This window comes from Panthera uncia, assembly GCF_023721935.1.
Source record: "Panthera uncia isolate 11264 chromosome A1 unlocalized genomic scaffold, Puncia_PCG_1.0 HiC_scaffold_17, whole genome shotgun sequence".
NCBI lineage: Eukaryota > Metazoa > Chordata > Mammalia > Carnivora > Felidae > Panthera > Panthera uncia.
The window spans coordinates 145,267,755-145,284,025 of NW_026057577.1; the positions used below are offsets into that span (position 1 = coordinate 145,267,755).

The following is a 16,271-nucleotide window of genomic DNA, read 5'->3' on the forward strand; positions in this document are numbered from 1 at the left end:
GAGAAGTGTCTGATACTCTTCATAAAAAGCTGTAGAATGGATGGATGAGCTTTCCAAACGAACTGATGGGTTTGATAGATGCTTCTATGTGCCTTTTGTTTGTATTCAGGAAGACTGGTAACGGATTTGCCAATGAAGAGCGTGGCAAGTGTTTTTCTAGAAGTTGAGGACCACTAATAGCCAATCAGTTAATTTTACTGTGGTTCCTTCTCTCAATAAATACACTGAATTAGGCTCTTTACTCATGATTGCAGAACCATCGAATTTAGCCATAAGAATTTAGGACACCGTGTGCCCTTTTCGGATGGGTGAAATGACAGTGGCAATAAGTTTTTTTCTTCCCTTTTAAAATTCTTTTTGTGTTCATTTTTTAAATGTGAACATTATTTTTGCAGTGACGATTTAAAGGTGGGCCGATTAAAATAAAACGTGAAAGTTGATGGTAGAAATCTGAACCTGACTTTCTAAAACAATATTTTTAAGTTTATTTATTTATTTTGAGAGAGAGCGCAAGTAGGGTAGGGGCAGAGATAGAGGGAGAGAGAGACAATCCCAAGTGGGCTCTGTGCTGACCGGTGTGGGGCTCAAACTCGTGAACCATGAGATCGTGACCTGAGCTGAAATCCAGAGTTGGACCCTCAACCGGGGGAGCCACCCAGGTGCCCCTGGCCCCTCAACCTCAGTTCGATCAGACAGTTTTGACAATGCTTATTGTCTGTTCGTCAGCTTTTGCTTGCTTTCACAATTACCCGTGTTTCTATCCGTTCGTGACTTTGAATTGTACGTACAATCTAGGTATATAGATGTGAAAGATCTTCAAGGGCCCTGATGTAGGTGGAACATCTGCTATGGACAGAGTACTGCGATGGGCTTCTCAGGTGGGGGAAACGGAGGCATAGCAGTGGGTCATACCAGTGCAGCCCCTCTGACCGAAGCTGAACTGGAGGCTTCCACACGGCCACGTGTGGCAGAGCCCCGAGGACGATGGCGTGGCAGTGGCTGGGGACAGAAGACTCCTAGGTTTCTCTCCTGTTATCCGCCACTAGGTTCTGACACTGCGGTCATCCAAGCCACCCCATGAGGCTGAGGAAGAAGGGACGGGGCCTTGGCTCCACTCTCTTTACCTGGAAGAGGACAGAAGGACAGGCAGGCGTGGGCGACAGCAGGCAAGGAGAGTTTTGGTGGCGGGCCGACTGCCGCTTACCTGTTCTGGGACGGGAGCTGAAGAACGTCAGGGTCTAAGGCTGGGGTGACGGGGAGGTGATGGTCAAGGACACTGTCCGCCAGGGGGTATGGCACCCACAGGCCACCGCAGCCCTCTCTGGGCAGGCTCTCCCCGAGGAGCCGTGGGACAGCCGGCCACATTCTCCCCGTGGCCAGTGGTGGGATCTGGTGTCCGTGGCAGGTCCCCGCGAGCTGGCTGTTTTTGGAGCTCCACGTCATGCCGTTCTGTGCCACGCCGGCCCACGTGAGCACAGTGCCTGGATACTGCCCTGTAAGAGGAAAGAAGTTACTTATGTCTCAGATATCTTATTTATTTATTTTTATGTTTGTTTTTAACGTTTATTTTTGAGAGAGACAGAGACAGAATGCGAGTGAGTTAGGGGCAGAGAGAGGGAGACACAGAATCCAAAGCGGGCTCCAGGCTCCAGGCCGTCAGCACAGAGCCCGACGTGGGGCTCGAACTCACAGAGCCGTGCGATCATGACCCGAGCCGAAGTCAGACGGTCAACCAACTGAGCCACCCAGGTGCCCCATTTTTATGTTTATTTTTAGAGAGCGAGCGAGAACTCTTGTGTGAGTGGGGGAGGGGCAGAGAGAGAGACAGAGAGAGAGAGAGAGAGAGAAAGAATGAATCTTAAGCAGGCTCCAAGCCCAGCACAGGACTGGATCCCATGACGCTGGGATCATGACTTGAGCCGAAATCAAGGGTCGGATGCTCACCTGCTGAACCCCAATACATCTCTTTTCATGAATGCTTTTGAGATAAAAGCTACTGATGCTCAAGCCCAATTTTACCGTGAAATTAGTTTAACTGGGTGTTTTTTCCCCCATAATTCAGAGAAATTAATGATAGATCACATGAAAGAAGAAAATGATCTACTTTTTTTATTTTTTTTTATTTTTTTTTAACGTTTATTTATTTTTGAGAAGAGAGAGACAGAGCATGAGCAGGGGAGGAGAGAGAAAGAGGGAGACCTGGAATCTGAAACAGGCTCCAGGCTCCGAGCTGTCAGCACAGAGCCTGACGCGGGGCTCGAACTCACGGACTGCGAGATCATGACCTGAGCCGAAGTCGGACGTTTAACTGAGCCACCCAGGCGCCCCAATGATCTACTTTCTTATCTGACTTGCTTCTAAAAATCTGGCTTCTAGTCTCCCAAAGCTCCAGTGGAAGGATGGGGTTGTGCCGGACAAATCTGGCATCAGTTTAAATAAGACTTATTATACTTGCCTTGTTTCTCTTCTCTGCTGTGTGGGCCCTTGAAGGAATTCAAACTGGGCCTCTCTTAATGTTCTCAAATTGCAAACGTGGCTCCTTTTTTATCAAACGAGCAGAAGAAAGTTGACAGTTGTGTTAAGTGCACTTACTTTGAAGAAATACGTTCAGACATTTTACATATGTTGGATTATTCTACGGACATCGTCCCAACCAAAGAATTCAATTCGTCTGGGGAGCCGGTGAGGATCATTCCCTCCCTTAATTACAGATTCCTCATAAATGTATTTCAAATAGGCTCTGCCAACTGCTCACTTGTTTAGCTTTTCCACAATCATGAGGCGAGAAAGAAAGTGCCCCTGACAGCGTGCGAGGGTAAGGTGTTGGTAGCTGAAATTCAACATTCCATGGCTAAAAATTGGAAATCTTGAGTGGGACTTGGAGGCAGGGGATAAAAAGCAAATAATCACTTAGGTAACGCTATTAGATAGAAAGAAATCTGTGCTTTGAGTCGTAATCGGTGATAGTGTTAGAAATAACGTTTTCGTCGATAGCGTGCGATGGTCACAACTTTTCCCATTTGGAGCTGCATCTGCCCTCCTTCCGGCTCTGCTCCAAGGGCACTTTCATTTCTTAAGTGTTAAATACCTCCTTCACTTTTTTATTCTGTTTGAATGATTTTGGACATGTTATTTGAAGAGTGGTTTTCCTCAAAATTTCTGGTACTCAAATTAGATATGATGGACCAGACATACTCACAGTATCTAGCCCGTTCTGTCTCATGGTGGCAAAATACGGTCACCAGCAATCTCCGCGGATCCCCCTGGTTCTCTCCCCAATGGCACCTTCTCGATTACCTTCTGTCTCACCTGACCTAGGGCCTGGCCTGGCTCCTAGAAGGGCCAGCACAGGTATGTGGTTTATGAAAGGCTGGGGTTTTGCTCCTTTTTGCACAGGTTTTTTTAAAAAAATTGGTGTATTTATTTTGAGAGAGAGAGAGAGAAAGAGAGAGAGCATGAGCAGGGGAGGGGCAGAGAGAGAGAGGGAGAGAGAAAATCCCAAGCAGACTCCCCACGGTCAGCTTAGAGCCCAGCTCTGGGCTTGATCCCATCAACCGTGAGCTCATGACTTGAGCCAAAATCAAGAGTCGGACGTTCAACCGACTGAGCCGCTCGGACGCCCCTGCACTTAATTAAACTTAATTTTAGTTTTAATTAAAACTAAAGAAACTCTTGTATTCTGGGCCAAGCATAACACCTACCATTTGGTGTAATGGCATCTCCAGACAAGTCTTATGAAAAAACTAACATTTTGGCTTTTTTTTTTTATTTCCAACAATTTCCCTTAAAAGTAACAGAAACCTGTTTTGTGCCTGTCTCAGCCTCTCCATAGTAATAATGCTATCAGCTAGGAGTACCTGGGGACACTCACCTGATCCTCCCCCCCTAGCCCTGGGAGCTTCCCACAGTCATTTCCCCCTTTCCAAACCAAGACTAGACCAGCCCTGTGGCTCCCGTTATGATTGCAAGATACCCTTCAGCATCAACCATCAGGAAACTTTTGAAAAATAGAGGTTTATATCTTAGGAGCAGAAATCGGGGCCACACAGCGAGGTCACAGGTCAGAGAGCACACAGGCCTGGGGGCCTGCTTTTATTGGGGTTGAGGGTGGGTGGGGGCCTCGGGGCTCACGGGCTCACTTTCTATTGGTGGATTTGAAATGAAAGAGGGGGAATTTAAAGTGCAGGAAGAGAAATGATGAGTGATACAAATAGTGATCAAAATCGACCCTGATCTCTTTCAAACAAAGGAGCTGCCATCAGGAGGTGGCCTGACTCTTAATCCAGTTGTGTGGCTGGCAGCGTGTTTATCCGAGATAGTTCTCTTTGAGGTTGGATGCCTGGGCAGTCAAAGCTTACGGTCGCGGCTGACGCTGCAAACCCATTGTTGTTCGCATAATTCTGCATTCAAATCTCGTTTTTTCTAGCCGGGTCGAAGCCTCTGATGGACAGACACTGTTTGGATGTTATGTCTGTATGTGTCTCCTCCCTGTCTGGACCTCGGGAAAGCCTGTGGGAAGACGGTGTGTGAGCCCTGCCCCCCAAATTTCACGTTGTTCAGCATGGGCTAATCATCATGAAAATGTTAAGTGACTTCTCGCTGGAGCTAAACGCAAAATAACAACCAGAAACCAAACCGATCAAAACAACTAACCGACCAGTGAATATTTCAAACGACGCTTTTTGCGAACAAGGCTCTGTTGAGTTAAAATGCCAAAGAACCCACGAGGAGAGTTCATACTAAAACGTACTCAGTTGGGAAGGAATTTTATAGATTTCTAACATTTAAACAAATGGTGGCTTTCGAATAGACCTAAATATCTCTCGGTTTGCAGAAAAGACCCTGAGATGGGCAAATTTTGTTCGCAGCATATAACAAGTAAACGTTGTAAATAAATACTGGTGATCAGGGACACACAGACAACACGGCGGGGAGCGTAGACCAGGGCAGTTTAGGAATTGAGTCACTAGGGGACATCGAACGCAGATGTGTGCCGACATATGCCCTACATGGACAATGGCAGCAGACCCAGGGGTGACATCATTGATTTTCTGGACCTGAGGGCAGTCATGAATAATGTTGCGGACAGAGCAGAGTATAGTCACATCAGAAGATGATAGGCCAGGGACGCCCGGGTGGCTCAGGTGGTTGAGTGTCCAATGTCGGCTCAGGTCATGATTTCGTAGTTCGACGGTTCGAGCTCCGCGTCGGGCTCTGTGCTGACAGTTCATCTTCGAGTTCTGTGTGTGTCTCTCTCTCTGCCCTTCCCCTGCTCACGCTGTCTCTCTCTTTCTCAAAAAGAAATGAACATTAAAAAAATTAAAAAAAAAAGATGATAGGCCACTATAGTCTTTCACAACAGACTTACCTGGGAAAGGCAGCGTATTCTGCATCTGGGGTGATTGTCTAAGTACCACTCACATCCCACGCAGGATGTACAATCCCTGGCAGTGTGGTCGAGGAAGTGTGGTTATTTCAGCTCGATTTCCGTTCATGTGCAGATGCCCTTCTGGGCTGGTTTAGCCTGTCAAAGGAAGCATGTAAGAGTGGGCGATTCAAGCCCAAGTGGGCATAAGACAGCCTCCCAGGAGAGCATTTGATGGTGCATTCCTGCATCACTGAGGCAGAACAGAACCACCCTAGGCCACGAGTGAAATGTGGGCGGTGGCCAGTTTCTTTCCACTACCAGTGGGAAAAAGACAAGGAAGCTGGCTGTTTCCGTGCCGGACTGGAAGTTTTTTGGATAAAAAAGGGAGATAAGAAAATAGGAAAATGTAAACTCAATCCTTGTCTTTGACCCCTAACTACAAGTTAATCAGTTCTATGTGTTAGAAGAAATGAGAATTTAGTCAGGTCCCAAGTTGCAAAGTAAATATGCAAGAGTCAACAATTTTCTATTTCCCGGCAATAACTGGTTAATATACAACAACATGATGTGATTTTACCCGTGATGGCAGCAAAAATAGAAAATATCTAAGAATTAATGTGTAGGGGCCATGTAGCTCTTTGGTTCCTTCTTACCTTTTAATGATTTTTTTTAATGTTTATTGATTTATTTATTTTCAGAGAGAGAGAGAGAGAGAGAGAGAGAGAGAGACTGAGAGAAAGGGAGAGAGAGAATCCTGAGAAGGCTCTGTGCTGTCCACACAGAGCCCAATGTGGAGCTCGAACCCATGAACCGTGAGATTATGACCTGAGCCGAAATCAAGAGTCAAATGCTGAACTGACTGAGCCACCCAGAGACCCCATGGTGTCTCCTGATCTTGACTTTGGTTTACTCTTGGTCATGAGGTCACCCTGAGAGGCTGCAGTGTTTTACCTGTGGCTGCATGTGTGCTTTTCATGGTTGGAGTTCATTGACTGAGGAGGATGGGGTGGGTGGGGTGGGCACACAGCAGGTCCCTGGTGCCTCCCGAGTGTCACAGTCATTCAGGGCACCCCTGGTGCTTCTGCCCTGGTGCTCACCCTGCTGGATCCATCCGGGGAGCAGGTGCTCCTGCTGCCTGACCCAGGATGGGGGTAGCAGGCACCATCGTTTAGCAGTTCTGAATGGGGTTTCCCAGCCATCTTTTTCATTTATATCTGAAGCTGGGATTTCTTCTGTCTAGGGGAGCTAGACAGGGATCTTTCTTTCAGGGATTCCTCAGGATTTCCCGTCCACGTTGCAGTTTCTCTGTGTCTTCCAAGCACTTCCATGAAACATTTTCTTTTCTTTTCCTTTTCTTTTTTCTTTTTTTTACAGTTTACTTATTTATTTGGAGAGAGAGTGAGCTCGCAAGTAGGGTAGGGGCAGAGAGAAAGGGAGAGAGAGAGAATCCCAAGCGGGTTCCATGCTGTCAGCACAGAGCCCCATGCGGGGCTCGAACTCACGAACTGTGAGCCGAAATCAAGAGTCGGACCCTTTACCAACTGAGCCACCCAGATGACCCACAATAATTTCTTTTAAATGCACACACCCTTTATCATTTCCAGGGTCCAGGGATGCGAAGTGGGGGGAGGGGGCAGGTTCATGTTCTCAGATGCCCATCTTGGGTCCCACCCAGGATCAGGACCCTGGATGATACGAGGGTTCACACAGGCTCTTCAGCCTAGGGTTGCCAGAAAAAATACAGGATGCCCATTTGAATTTGCACTTCAAGTAAACAGTGCATACTTGTGTCACTGGACATCTGTCCTGCACTTACCCCTCCTGACAGTATCCACTGTTTGTCTGAAATTTACATTTGACCTTAAAAGCTCTGGGCTGCTCGTCTGCCCTTCAGATTCCGTGCACATCTTGTATTTAAACCTGGCAGCCCGACGCACGATGTCTGGTGAAGAGAAGCCACACTGTCTGTGGAGGTGGGTGTATGGTGGAGGGTGGGGGCAGAGGAGAGAACGACCCATACTTTACAGACCCAGAAGCATGGGCTCCCTCGAGCCCCCGTGCTCCCGATGCACCAGATACCATCCACCTTGAGAACCGGATCAAACGTAACGGTAGTAGTTGACCTGGAATTGGAATTCACTCACATAGTACCAAGAATGCCAACTTCCTCATTACCTTAGTTCATTCGTGCTGCCGCAGCAAAATGCCATACCATACTGGGTGGCTTACAAACAACAGAAATTTCTCAACAGCCCCGGAGGCTGGGAAGTCCAGGCTCAAGGTGCTGGCCGATTTGGTGTCTGGCAAGGGCCCGAGTTCTGCTTCATAGACGGCCCTTACTAGTTTTCTCAAATGGCAGAGAGAGGGTGAGCGATCTCACGGGAACCTCTCTTATATGGCCTGAGTCCATTCCTCGGGACCTGATCACCTCAAAAGGCCCTGCCTCCTGGAACCATCACCCTGGGGGTTAGGCTTCCACAAATGAATCTGAGGACGAGGGCACGCACGCGTTCCGGCCAGAGCAATAATTAACTGAATGAATGATTCAGATAACACCTAACTGGGAACAAATGAATTTCTAACAGTAAACATACCAGCGTATGAACATAAACGTGATCAGTTCAAATGGGATACCATAAAGTCTGCTGACTTACTTCCAGTGCTCTGCTTGGGATTTAAAAATAATTCTTCGGCAATATTATTAAATCATGCTCTTTGATGACAGTTCTTTTAGTGTTTCTGTTTAATATTATTAACTTCAAAGATACCGAGTATTGACTGTGTCAGCCGTTTGCTTATAGCCTCCTGATGATACATAAGAAGCAGTGTGTTAACACAGAGATTGCATACAGAATCTTGTATATTTTCCTGACTGTGGGAGGCCAAAGAAATGATGTTAGGGGCTAATTCTTGTTGACATATTTGTCAAATGACTATAAAAACTATAAACATAGCCGTCACTTTCATTTTTATTTTATTTATTTACTTTTCAGTGTTTATTTATTTATTTTGAGAGAGAGTGCAAGCAGGGGAGGGGCAGAGAGAGAGAGAGAGAGAGAGAGAGAGAGAGGGAGAATCCCAAGCAGGTCTGTCCTGTCATTGCAGAGCCCGATGTGGGCTCGATCTCACAAACCGTGAGATCCTGACCTGAGCCCAGATCAAGAGTCAGATGATCAACTGTCTGAACCATCCAGGTGCCCCCCTGGCTTTCATTTTTATTGGGGAGAGGGACACGGAGTAAATACTTTGCCTTAATCCTTGAAAAAAGATTTCCTATAAAATTGCCTGCATTTGAATGGTTTCAAGTTGTGAATCTGTTCCTTTTTCCTCTGAAAAATCTGGGAATATCAACAATTTCAGATTTTCAGTTCTTCAGTTGAACAATTTGAGTCTCTCTTTTCCTTATTACTCTTAAGTGACAGAATTTTGATCCAGTACTTGTAGGACCCCTGTCTTGCTGAATATGATTTTGTGAATAAAGAGTTTTCTTCCAGGAATTGTCAGATTTAGAGTCCTGTTAACTTCGTATCCGTGTATGCACATGTGGGCACCTTGGTCTGTATTAGCCAAAAGCCATAATCGCCCTTGACATCATCTGTATCTTTCATGTTTTTTCCTCTTTGTTCCCTTCGCAGCTGCTTTTTTTTTTTTCCTTTAAACGACACTCGTTTTGTACCTGAAGATTTTGAGTTGCTTTTCTCTTCTGAACCTTTTAATATAGAAGAATGTAATGTAAGGGCTTGGCTAGTGCTCACCAAGATGAGGGGAAACTAGGAGGTAGGAGAGAAATGACACAGAATTCTTACGGCAGCATTTTCAGCTGCCTTTATTTATTTATTTATTTATTTATTTATTTATTTATTTTAGGAAAACAAATCATTTCTTTATTTTGTTCAGTATGCATTTTGAATGATTTAATACCACATTCACTTGAAAATCTATTTTTTATAAATATTTAATTTTTTTTAATATATGAAATTTATTGTCATATTGGTTTCCATACAACACCCAGTGCTCATCCCAAAAGGTGCCCTCCTCAATGCCCATCACCCACCCTCCCCTCCCTCCCACCCCCGATCAACCCTCAGTTTGTTCTCAGTTTTTAAGAGTCTCTTATGCTTTGGCTCTCTCCCACTCTAACCTCTTTTTTTTTTTTTTCCTTCCCCTCCCCCATGGGTTTCTGTTAAGTTTCTCAGGATCCACATAAGAGTGAAAAAATATGGTATCTGTCTTTCTCTGTATGGCTTATTTCACTTAGCATCACACTCTCCAGTTCCATCCATGTTGCTACAAAGGGCCAGATTTCATTCTTTCTCATTGCCACGTAGTACTCCATTGTGTATATAAACCACAATTTCTTTATCCATTCATCAGTTGATGGACATTTAGGCTTTTCCCACAATTTGTCAGCTGCCTTTATTTAAGTGGCTGCTAATTTACTCGCCTGTGTAACCCTTTTGTGCCGTGATACTCGTTTTTGGCACAAACTGTGAAGTCTCCAAGGGTCCTGCAAAGTTTGTTTTGCACTCAGAGCTTTGTTCAGGCTTTTGTTGTAGGTGGTGTTTGCCTTCCTGAGATATTGAGAGAAGAGTGTGAGAGGGATAGGGGGTAGGGGGCCAGGGAAAGGGAGAAAGGGAGGGAGTGAGGGGACCAGAGTTGCGGAGGAGGACCTGAGAGAGAAGAGAGGGTGGAGGGGGAGGTGGAGGGAACCCTAGGAGTCTCCGAATAAGAAGGTGAACCGCCTTTTGTCAATAAATGCCGTTAACTAAAGTGCTTCTGAACCCAAATTAGTGGCATGATAATTTCATGCAATGTTTAATACAATAGGGTCACAACAGGAAAAATAATGAACAGTCCTTTGAAGCTGGGATTTAAGCGAATGTGTGCTCTTCATGAATTTTTAAATTCCTAAGAATTTTACAAAGGTAAATGGAGAGAGATAAAGGAAAGAGGCTCCATTTAATTCCCTAGAATAAATGATCATCATAAGCCCACTGAAGCCCAGGCGAAGTCCCTTATGGAGCAAATCGCCAAACAAGGGAAGTGGGTCTCAGGGCCCCTGCCCACTGTGTGTGTCTCTTTCCATTTCTGTGTTCAGTGACATCCTCTGGTGGCCTGAATGAAGCAGGCTATGGTGGGCGCATCGTGGACATCGGCTCTCCTGAAATCCGGTCATTAAACACTGGCCGGCGCATCACTGGATGCCCCCATGGCCTTCCAGTGACCAGTGTCCGTGTCGCTTATTACTGGACGGCCGTGATGGGCTCTTTCTCCTCTTCCCTCCCTCTCATCCAGGACGCTAACCTCTAGGGATCCCCACTTCAGGTAGTGTATTGGGCTCTTGATCGTTCTCTTTCCGAAACCAAAATGTCTGTGCCCTGAGTTCTTTCCTTGTGAGCCTTAGAGGACCTCCAGTTCCCCTGGCGTGAGGCCCTGTGATTGCGTCGAATTGTTAAGATGTTTTTCCCAGGTGCCATGTGTCATAACGTGGCAAGCTGGTCCGGACCTTCTGCGGGCGGGGGTATATCCGTGACCACAGTGGAGGGAGCATCCGCCTCTGTTCAGCACTTGTCATGTGCACCTGCCTGTGTGCCGCTGGCCGTGGCCGTCACAACCATAGCATGTTAAAGGACGATGGCAAAGGATGTTTGGGTTGACAAAGGTAATTTTGGGGGGGTCAGTGAAATTTCAGGAGGGGCAGAGGCTCTATGTTTTGCTTACTGAAGCATCAGTTCAATTTCAGAGAAACAAAATGGTTTGCAGATAGGTTTTCCATTTTGCGCCTTTATCAGGGGCATTTGACTGACCCTCGTCCCCAGGGAGGCTGAAATGGATATGTCTGCATTAGGAATCCTTCACGAGGGTGGGGTGGGGTGGGGGTTGTGCAGGGCCATGCTCTTTGTTTAGATGGGAGCACCAGTCAGCAATCAAAGACGTCTCCTCATTGGAGCCTTGTCTGTGGCCTTTCAGTGAGCCCCCGGTTTCTGTAAACATCTGGCCTTCTGGAACCTTAGAGCATGCACACCTCTGTTATTATTAAATCTGGCCTCTAAACAAATGAGTGGAATCAAAAAAGAGGTCAGGAGAGAGAGTAAGGGAAAAGGAAATGAAATATAGATTAGAAATGGAAAAGCTAAGGTTGTAAGTAACAAAAAAAAAAAAAAAGAAAAATCTCTAAATCTCCAATAGTTTAAGCAGACATCTGCAGAATTTCCAGTGGTTTGTCCCAATGAACAGAACTATGTAGGCGTAAATAGATAGTCTTTTTCATAGTGATATTTTCAATTTGCCCATCATGGTCTGTCGGGCTCAGAGATAATTCTGGATTGACAACCAGGGAGTGACAGGGACACATTTCACATTGTGACCTAAGCCAAAAATACTCCTCCCCCCAAAAAAGGTCCCCTTCAAGGATCTGTGAACAAAACATAAACTTACCCTAAACTGTGAGCAAAGCATAAACAGGAACGATCTTGCATTTATTCTACCGGATGTATGTTTCATACGGCATTTTTCAGTCTCTTCATGGTTAGGATTGCTCATCGCTAAACGGTAATGAACTGTGCCTGTCTACCAGCCAGTGGATCTAAATTTTACCTGGTGTGATTCATCCCTGTCTGGCCGTGGATTGAGGATAGAAGGCTAGAAAGGAGCGGAGGGCTGAATATGTGAATTTACACACTTGTCATGCATCTGTCTGTTTCACACGAGGTGGGTAGGTAAGTTATGAGTCTGCGCACTCGTGAGATGGTTCTTCCCTCCTCCGCGGGCTGGAGGACCACTCCTCTGTCACACCTTGCAGCTGAGAGGCAGAGGAGCAGTTTTGCGATGTACAGTTTTCCTGATGAACTGAAGAATACACATGGTTTATTCACACTCACAAAAGCAGTGTTGCCACCGAAAACGAATCTAATTGGCTAAATAAATAACCCTAAGGTTTTATTGCCTGCAGCCTTTTCCTTTATTGAATTATTAATGCGGTGTCCCCCTCCGGATCAGCAGCAGCTAATGACGGATTTGCCCCAGGCAGTTAATATTCTCCGATCAGTTGTAAAGATCCCTGATGACTTACTTTGCTAACTCACGGCTTATATTATTCGCTCAGCTTTCAAAACGGCTTTGGAATCAGGAACGGAGTAAGTATATTCCAAAAATACATTTGGCTGTTTTCTTACTGTCGAAACCAGCTGTTTGTAACTGGGGGTGATTTTTTTGTTTTGTTTTGGTTTTCGGTAACGTCTGGATCCTGCTGTAGTCATCACAGCTTGGTGGGAAGGTGTGTAATAGTGGGGTGTAGTGGTTAGAGGACAAGGATGCCGAACTCCGTCTAACAGAGAATTTTCAGACTCCAAACGTCTATGGTGCTCTCGTTGGGAACCCTTAGTTTATTTATTTATTATTATTATTATTTTATTTATATGAGATTTACTGTCAAATTGGTTTCCATGCAACACCCAGTGCTCGTCCCAACGGGAACCCTTGGTTTAAACAGATTCTAAAGGAGGAAGGAAAAGAGCCACGGTGGGAGAGCTTCCCCGTGGGCACGCCATTCATTCTTTCGCTTAGGAGGTGTTTTGTGAGACAGGCCGTACTCTGTGCGGGGCAGGCACTGGGGGTGATGAGGTGCGTGATCGTGAACGTTCCGTCCAGGTCTGGGCACGTAGCGCCAGTGGGGGACCGGCCGCCCCCAGGATGACACCCAACCTGAAGTGCCACTTGAGATGGCTGGATAGTAGTCGTGATTCACGGTGGGGACAGAGAGCGGATATTCCACTCCTTCTGGATTCCTGCTGTGAAGTGAGAAATGCTGCCCGCAGAGGGGTGTTTACAGCTTTGCGTGGATGCCCTGCCTCATGCCAGCAGTAATAACCATTTCCATTTTTGCGCTGTATGTGCGAGAAGGCGCGAGGGCCGCGCTTACATTATCTCTACCCGTGCGGCATTTCTGCAGGGTCAATGTTACTACAGATGAGGAGGCTGAGGCTCAGGAACAGGAAGCCGCGTGTCCCGCGTTCACAGTGAATGAGCAGCAGAGGGGTCCAGCCCCTCTAGAGCCTGGCTTAGCACCTCTGTTCTGTGTCCTCCCTTTGCACCACTGGGGGGAGTAGCTATGTTACTTCCTAATGACAACTGGTATTTTTATTTGGCCTTTTTAAAAAAAAAAATGTTTAAAATTTCTTTTTTTTTTTTTTTTTTTTTTTTTTTGAGAGAGAGAGAGAGAGAGAGCAAGCAGGAAAGGCAAAGAGAGAGGGAGAGAGACAATCCCAGTCAGGCTCTGTGCTGTCTGCACGGAGTGCCATGCGGGGCTTGAACTCACAAACCGTGAGATCATGACCTGAGCTGAAATCAAGAGTCAGACACTTAACCGACTGAGCCACCCAGGTGCTCCTGGTCTTATTAAAGGTCATGGCAAGCAATAATGGAGGGTTATGTCAGCTGAAATGATGAACATGCACTAAATAATGAAGCGTATTGTCCAGTAGCCTGGGTCGGGTTAGGGATGAGTTAGGCCAGTTCAACTCAAGATGGTGGTTTGGGCTTCGCGTGGACAGCCTCCCGAGCAGGGCCCTTCAGATCCCCTCTCAGGTACTTAGCCTCTTGCTTGGCGTGGGTGCCTCAGAGAGTCTTCTTTACTTAGAAACACAAAAGGCAGCTGATGGGGTGAAAAGCTGTTTTAGCCTCAGTCGTTGTGAAGGTGGTTTAAACCATCAACTGATTTTCACCTATCAGATTGGCAAAGATTAGAAAAAATAGATACCCCCAATGTGTGCAAGGGCTCACGTCTATAACAGCCATTTGGTGGCTTAAGACGTATCTAATAGTAATTGGCTTGGTGATCCAACCTCTAGGAATTGCTCCTGTATTTATGCCCACCTAACGGTGCAATGGTAGATGTTCATTGCTTTCTGAATTTTAATGGTGGAAAAAACCTAAGTGTTCACAAGAAGGGACCTGATTAAATAAAATCATGGAGCATAGCTATGTTTGCAAATACTCAAACTTATCTACAGTATATTGAGTGAGTTAGGAAACAGCGCCTCTAGTCCCTTTGTGTACGCATGTTCGGTTGGAAGCGCGTGGAAAATCAAAGAATATACATCAACCTGTCCTCATCGGCTGCCTCTGTGAGATGAATTGTATTGGAGGATGGAAGGGAAGTTTTCTCGCTTTCTGTAAGCCTATACTTTGAGCGACAACTACCATATGTTAATTTAAAATGAAAAAACTTTTAATGGAAAACACATTAACTGAGCACCTATGAATCACCAGGTGCCTTTCTCGGCAGGAATAACACAAATATGAATGAGACATTTTTCTTGCTACAGAGTAGCTTCCAGATAAACTTAAACCAACGATAATAACACTCTAGCATTGGCCAGATTAACCCCATTTTGGGGACTTGAGTTACTTTGTTGCTCAGGACAGGTTAAAATATGAACAAAGTCATTTGATACTGTGCAGGAGTATTACTTTTTGCATAGTTCTAAGACGATGGTTTCGAGTGTTATGAAAAAGAAATGTCATTTTAGAAGCTGCATTTTTCATCAAAATGCATTCTCTGTGTGTGAGATGCCGTCACGGAGAACGTGTTCACAGGGGGTCTGCTCTGAGACAGGCACTGGGGATATCTTGATAAGTAAGAACGATGTGGCCTTTCTTTTTTAAAGACTCGTTGAGGAAACAGAAAACAGAGAAGGTAACAAAGACTTGAATAATCTTAAAACTGAGATGACTTTTCAAGTGGCCTCGAAGAACAAAAAAGGACGAACCAGACAAGAAGGAGGGAGCGTGCCAGTATGTGAGATCCCAGAGAGAGGACAAGGCTTGCAGTGTTTCAGAATCCAGTGGCCTGGGAGAGGTGGCCAGAACGGAGGAGGGGCAGGAAGGCAGGGCTGGATGGCATTAAAGGGCGCAGAGGGGAGTAGGCATTTCTCTCCCGATAATGGAAACGGTCCTGAGATAAAGGGTTATTAATCCCAGTTAACTTGGAGGTAGGAGAGGATTAATTCCTCTCCTTGCACGTGGTGGATATTCCTTTCCTAATTACTTAGCAAGTAAACACATCTTTTCTTAAGTTTTAAATGCAATTAAATTAAAAATTGTAAGTTTATTTGTTATTTTGAGAGAGAAAGTGCAAGTGGAGGAGGGGCAGAGAGACAGGGAGAGAGAGAGAATCCCAAGCTGATTCCACACTGTCAGCGCAGAGCCCAAAGCATGGCTCAAACTCATGAACCTCGAGATCACGTCCTGAGCTGAGGTTGGATGCTTAACTGACTGAACCACCCAGGTGCTATTTTTTAATTTTTTAATTTTATTAAAACTTTTTTTTTTAATGCTTATTATTTTTGAGAGAGAGACAGAGTGTGAGCGGGGTGAGGGACAGAGAGAGAGGGAGACACAGAATCTGAAACAGGCTCCAGGCTCTGAGCGGTCAGCACAGAGCCCAACACGGGGCTTGAACTGGCGAACGGTGAGATCATGACCTGAACTGAAGTCTGGCGCTTAACCGGTTGAGCCACCCAGGTGCCCTTAAGTTTATTTTTTAGAGAGACAGAGGGAGAGAGGGAGAGAGAACTCGAGGAGGTGCAAGCAGGGGAGAGCAGCAGAGGGAGAGAGAGAGAGAGAGAGAGAGAGAGAGAGAGAGAGAATCTCAAGCAGGCTCCGTACTCAGCACAGAGCCTGACACGGGGCTTGATCCCACGACCCGGGGCTCATGATCTGCACCGAAATCAAGAGTCTGATTCTCCACTGACTGGGCTACCCAGGCATCCCAGTAGATACATCTTTTAAACACACATAGATACTTTCAGAGGAAATACCAGAACCTTTAAAAAAAAAAAAAAAAAGTGACTGTTCTTCTCAGACTTGGCCTAATACTCCATCATCAGACTCCTGTTTCCTG

At 45.9% G+C, this 16,271-nt stretch overlaps 1 protein-coding gene across 1 annotated transcript in view; it reads left to right on the plus strand.

Annotated features, from left to right (window-relative positions):
• Positions 1 to 16,271, plus strand: part of SEMA5A (semaphorin 5A) — a 474,488-nt gene that overhangs the window by 57,544 nt on the left and 400,673 nt on the right. The window lies entirely within an intron of this gene.